Source organism: Haliotis cracherodii, unplaced genomic scaffold (genome assembly GCF_022045235.1).
Source record: "Haliotis cracherodii isolate W230 unplaced genomic scaffold, xgHalCrac1.p SCAF_4, whole genome shotgun sequence".
NCBI classification, from domain to species: domain Eukaryota; kingdom Metazoa; phylum Mollusca; class Gastropoda; order Lepetellida; family Haliotidae; genus Haliotis; species Haliotis cracherodii.
The window spans coordinates 67,885,963-67,892,778 of NW_027266297.1; positions in this window are offsets into that span (position 1 = coordinate 67,885,963).

Sequence of the window (6,816 nt, forward strand, 5' to 3'; positions counted from 1 at the left end):
ACTGGATACACACATCATTTTCTTTTTGCCTGATATATGGGTGCCATCCTTTGTTTTATAATGATGCGCAGTCTCAAGTCCAGTGTAGATTGAGGGCTAGAATATATAGTGTACATTTGTATTTTGGGCAAAGAGGTCTAGTAGAGTTCGGCTTGGGACCGGTTGATTCCCAGTGCACTGCTTATCAATATCAATATGTATGGTTTCATTGTCTGTGTTAGTTACCACACAGAAACCATCTAGTAGGGCTGGGACGAGTCCGAATTTACTACCCGGTTACCCACCCCCTATTACCCGACCCTACCTGGGTATCCGCTGTAGGTCTCAAGAGATAGGTACAAAATGTTCAATTGGGCATTTTTTTACCATAGACCTGGCAAAACATAAATACATGCGTTAAACACTCTGGTCATGCATACACTGAAGTTGACTCAAGTTATATCTTTATTCAAAGATATGAAAAGCCAGAAGGAATGGGTGCATAGTCAAAAAGAAATGCGAACATTTGTGCCTTGTAGTGTAACCAAAGAGTTCTAGATACTTTTTATCATAAAACAATATCATGTGACTAACCAAGGGTCCGGGTAGTCCTGCTCAGTACCCACCCGACCCGGGTATCCGAGTTACCGTCCCAGCCCTACCTTCTAGTACTGATCAAGTTTAAATAATCATATGAGTCATGTGTTAAAATAGCATTGTCAGTCAGTACAGAGTTATTAGAAAAGTGAAAAAAGAAACCTTTATTATTTAGATACAGTATTTCCTGCACTACTTACAACTCAAATGCGTATTTGTCTGGGTGTGAAACATTCACTAGACTTTGTTAGTATGATCTGCTCTATTTTTGTACCATTGGTAGTTTTATATACTCTGTTATCATCTGGCGCTCCATCGTTACAATGGATACCGATTAATGAACCATGTATAATGGGCCGGTGGCCCCTTACAAAATAAAGTCAGTCATTCATTCACTACTTACAACTAAATGCGTATTTGTCTGGGTGTGAAACATTCGCTAGACTTAGTTACCAGGGTCTGAAAGTGCCAAATCTGAAAACTTGTGATTGACATGCAGAGCTACAAATAAGCATATTTGTGTAAAATACCCCCTCAAATATTGAAAACCCAATTACATATACTTTTAATTAACTTGTGTACAGAAATGCATGCATTAAATGAAAAATTCAAATGTATAAAAACACCACGCGTAAATACCCAATGAAGCTTTTTCTGCATGCGTACAAAGGAGCTAATTTCCAAAACACAATTATGAGGTAATTTACTTTCTGGGTTAAGCCTATATGTTTAGAACAATTATACAAATGTACATCTAAAACATTATTTCATTTTTTAAAAATCTTAAAATGTTCCCTAATTTTGGAAAAACCAAAACAATGGAGTGATGAATAGATGAGTTACCCAATGAAAAATGTAATAGGCCAATTAAAATAGAAACCCTAGAGTAAAAACTCAATTGCTCAAAAAGTTATCTGGAGCTCTGGACATGGTGTTTTTAATATATATATGATATTAATAAGTGATATGTCAGATGTAAGGAGTGCTGTTAATGAAGGGATGGCTGATCTGGCAGTAATCTCAAGACAAATCCCTCGAGGAAATAAGAAATGTGTCGACACAACTCACTTGTTTGTCTTGATGCCTATTGTCATGTCAGCCATTACCGTGTATATGTGGGTGTCTCTGTAGGTTCATGAATTCTGGACCAATCACTAGACTATTCCTACATTATTGCATAATGCCAGTTATGTAATGATGTATAAATCAGGGCTACAGTGTCGATGTCGTGGATACTTGCTGTCATCTATGAGGCTAGCCTCTGATCTACAGTGTTTTGTCGCTTGATTTCCTTGCCAATGGTTGATAAGTCATTCAAATGTTTTGTCCGTGATGTGGAGATACAATTACACCGTGACACTGAAAAACCAGCCTTTTACTCTTGGTATCCCAGAAGTTATTCCTGATACAGTTAAAGATAGTATTTACACTAACTGTGACATCTTTCAATACTTTCTAACGTGAATTTGCTGTGAATAGCTGCAAAAATGCTGACACAGCGTAAAGCCATGTTCACCCCCCATAGCAAAATGACTAGATTGAGTGAGCATGGTTTTGCGCCGCCTTTAGCAATATTCCAGCAATACCATGGCAGGGGACACAGAAGTGGGATTCACACATTGTACCCAGGTGAGAATCGAGATTAAGTGAGCTCCTAGGGTGGACATGTGTGACGGAGGACACACTGTGTGTAGTAACCTTGGTAACCACATTAACTTTGCGGACAAAATTTGATTTATTATGTAACATACAATACCTAATATTGAGGGGGAAAAAATCCATTGTCCCAAATCTATATGTTAAAGATAAGATTGAACCTCTGACTACAATGAAGGTTTGAAGACTTGCTTCTGTTTAACTTCCCTTGTCACTGACCTGCTTCTGGGTTGGTTCAAAATTTGTGTCTCCCTTGTGGCTTTTTTGGTTGTCTATTTCACAGCCGAGGAACTTCAAGTGTCTGTCTGTCCATTTGTCCGTCCAACTGTAGTCAACGAACGGCTTGAAATTGCTCATGACACCTTGACCATGTCCAGTTCAACCATTTAGTGTTGCCTGTGCCTCTGTGGCGTTTACACCTTTAGTGCTGCTATTTGTAGTCAGTGTGCTTTCACAGTAGTCTAGATACCTTACTTTTAGATTTAGTCAACATTGTTTGAACATACAGTTTTATTCCAAATATTTAATAAATAATTTTCCATCTATATTTTGTAGTGATGTACAAGTAATGTTTACATTTTCTGTTCTTGCTGGGATGTTGCACGTGCTTATGGTGTTATTGTTGTCACTAGAGGTGCGCCCATTTGAATCACAGCAGTGTTCGCTTCTGGAGGAATAGTCAGGCTTGATGATATGGATGATATCTGAGCGAAGAACTGTAATTTGGAAATTGTGTTGAAATAAAGTCACTAATTTTATTTATAAAGTTACTATTAAAGTTTATTCATGGTGTTTGTTGTATATGAAAATGGGGACCTTGACACTGAAATGATTATGCCGTATGTGTGGTTATTGTGCTTGCTGACATTGCTGCCTTCAGTGAAGGTCTGCAGACTCTTAGAGTGAGTGAGTTTGGTTTAAGGCTGCTTTAAACAGTATTTCAGTTATATCACCCCGTGTCAGCTTAATGTGGGAGGTCTGCTCGTGAGGGAGTCTTACACGTTTGCCACTTTGGTGAGAGCCATGAGCACCAGTATAGTGCTGACTTCCCTGAAGATCAGGTAGAGAACAGGTCTTCAGCAACCCATGCTTGCCGAAGAAGGCGACTAATGGGATCGGGTTGTCAGGCTCGCTGACTTGGTTGATGCATGCATGTCATTGTATCCCAATTGAGTAGATTGATGCTCATGATGTCAACCACGGGATTGTCTGGTCCAGATTCAGTTATGTACAGAGTGCCATCATATAGCTGGAATATTGCTGAGTGGGGCCTTAAACAACAAACAGTGGTGCTGACAGACCAAGAGTCATGATCAGGGTGCATCTTGACCTCCGCCCCTAGACAACCAGGCCCTAGACAACGAGGATCTAGACAACCAGGCCCAGACAACCAGACACCAGACAACCAGACCCTAGACAACCAGGCCCTAGACAACCATGCCCTAGAAAACCAGGCGCAGACAACCAGCCCCTAGACAACCAGGCCCTAGAAAACCAGGCCCAGACAACCAGGCCCTAGACAACCAGGCTCTAGACAACCAGGCCCAGACAACCAGGCCCTAGAAAACCAGGCGCAGACAACCAGCCCCTAGACAACAAGGCCCTAGAAAACCAGGCCCAGACAACCAGGCCCTAGACAACCAGGCTCTAGACAACCAGGCCCAGACAACCAGGCCCTAGACAACCAGGCCCAGACAGCCTCTAGAAGATGGGTATTACATGAGTGTGATATATTCAAACAGGGGATTGTTTGTTTGTTGTTAAACGCTGCGCTCAGCAATATTCAAGGTATATGATGGTGGTCTGTAGATAATCAAGTCTGGACCAGACAATCCAGTGATTGATATCATGTGCATCGATCCACACAATTGGGATACAATGACATGCATCAACCAAGTCAGCAAGCCTGACCACCAATGCCGTTAGTCGCCTCTTACGACAAGCATAGTCCCCTTTCACAGCAAGCATGGTTGCTGAAGACCCCGACCCCGACCCCGACCCCGATCTTCTGGAGGTGTGCAGTTTTGGGAGACAGTTCTTGTGTACTGTGGTGTCTTCAATGTATTTTCTTTCACCTGGTCTCTACTTCACTGAGTCCCACGCAGTGATAGAAATATATAACTGGTATTTAAATATGATGTCAAAAATGTTTGATTAAACACCTGCCCTTTATACAAGAGGCCGTGTAAATGTGTGCACAATGAAGGGGAATTGCAGTGGTTATTAATACCCAAATTGTCAAATCCACCTCGATAATTTCTTGTATGCGCAAAAGGCACAAAAAATGATATTTGAGCAAATCCCCTTGAACCAATACTGAAAGCTTTGAGAGCTTCACTCTTGAAACACAAAATACACAACAAAAGTTGCAAGTTCAACACCTGATGTGTAACATTCTTCGAACACAAACACAACCTTCGCGTCCACAAGAGTCCCACTGTACTTGCCCCCTTGGAAACGCCAAAAATACGAACTTTAAACATTCTTGAAAAGCACAAAGCACTTAACTAGGGTGTCACACGTTATGCCCCGGAACTGAACACATCTTTTATATCTGAGTATCTGCTGGTTCATATCTGACGTAACGACGTGGAGCGAAATTTGAAACATTATATAAATATATTGTATATAACACAAAATATATATACAAAACAAGGCTTGCGTCGAATAAACGCCGATTCAAAGGACCTCTTTCGAAATAAATTCATTGACGACGCTAATTGCTGTAATTCCATCAACACGGCAACAAAACACACTGAACCCTTTTCAATAGTCACTGAAGCATATGTAAAATATACTCAGGAATGTTGTCTAGCGTGCTTGTTAGGAGACATGTTCCCCTCTCATTATAGTGGCGAAATGTCTCAGAAAAGGTGAAATTTTTGGCGCCTTTTAAAACGTACTTTTCGTACATAGTCTCTGTGTAAATAATACACACACACACATCCGTGGCTATATATGTGCAATAATCTTGCACCGACGTCAAACCCCATTTCATTCCAACATCTTGCACGTCTATGATTTCTTTACACTTGCGCTGGGAGGAAGGTTGCATGCAGTGCATTTTATAATACGCTACACGTGAAATAGACACTTCTCTTCAGCTACTGTATTCGCAATCTAAATTTTCTTCTCTTTTTCTCACAAAAGAAACGCGGAGTTACTTCCCTTGGAGAGAATTTCATTTTGCACACGCTTGTTCGTGGGGCACGGGTGGCCCAGTCGTCTAAGGCGCCGCGATTCACTGTGCAGAGTTGCGTCCCTTGGGCACGCCAGAAACCTATGATTGTGGGTTCGAATCCCGGTTCGCCCCAATTATGTTTCTAGGTTTGTCAGCAACATACCCGTGCACGTGGGTTTCACCAAAGTTGTAAACGTCATTGACCTGCATCACTTCGGGCTTTCCTCCCACATTAAGCTGACACGCCGTGATATAACTGGAATACTGTTAAAAGCGGCGTTAAACCCAACTCACTCACTATTTGCGTCCGTAATGTGTGCACGTAAGGAATCAGCCACATGATGACTATGATGATGATAGTCATTGTTTTGACCAAACGCAGTAACAAAAAAAATTCGCCTCTTCACAGCAGTGCGTATCTCACTATGTAACATCCTACAAGGGCTGGGACGAGTCTACATTTTAATTACTACCCGGGTACCCGACCCCCTATTACCCGACCCTACCCGGGTACCCACTGCAGGTCTCAAGAGTTGGGAACACAATGTCTGATTGGGAATTGTTTTACCGCAGTCCTGGCCAAAACTATCTAGATACATGTATCAAACGATCAGGCCATGCGTACACGGTAGTTGACTGAAGCATTGTTTTTACTCAAAACACATGCAAGTCAAAAGGAATGTGTGTATCGTTAGAAAAGAAATGCGAACATTAGCGACATGTAGTGTAACCACTGAGCTTTTGTGAGTTTTTGTCATTAAACAATATATCACATGACTTAACACGGATCCGGGTAGTCCTGTGGGTACCCGGGTTCACTCAGGACCCACCCGACCCGAGTACCCGAGTTACCCGCCCCAGCCTTACATCCTACATATGGCCTGCTGTGCCAATATAGTTTCTCCAGTAATATCAACTCAGACAATAACATTTGTTTTCAGATGTACAAGGTCAGCCAATACATCATGATACATCAACATCCCCATCATAGTTTATACATGACTAACTTTATTTTGTTCTTTCCTTGTGTTTAATGTATGCATATGCGATGTCTTTGTGAAAATGTAAATTGTAGCTGTGTTGTATATTGCATCTGTTCATGGAATGTATTGCAGTATCTTATCTTATGTCATTCATTCCGCCACTCATTATAATATTTACCTTATTATGTGTGGAGTCAAAAAGTGAGACATTTGAAGTAGGGACTGTTTATACGATTCCTCGCTTCTCGCATAGAAGTAGTCTATCTTACAGACCCTGATACAAATATATATCAAATACAGCCCATGCAAGTCTATAATGTTTGGCAAGTCTAGATCACTGCAGCATCATGAAAATGAAGAGAGTCACTGGGCTCCTTTTTATTATATTTTTATTAAGATAACTGAACAACTGTTTTTTTA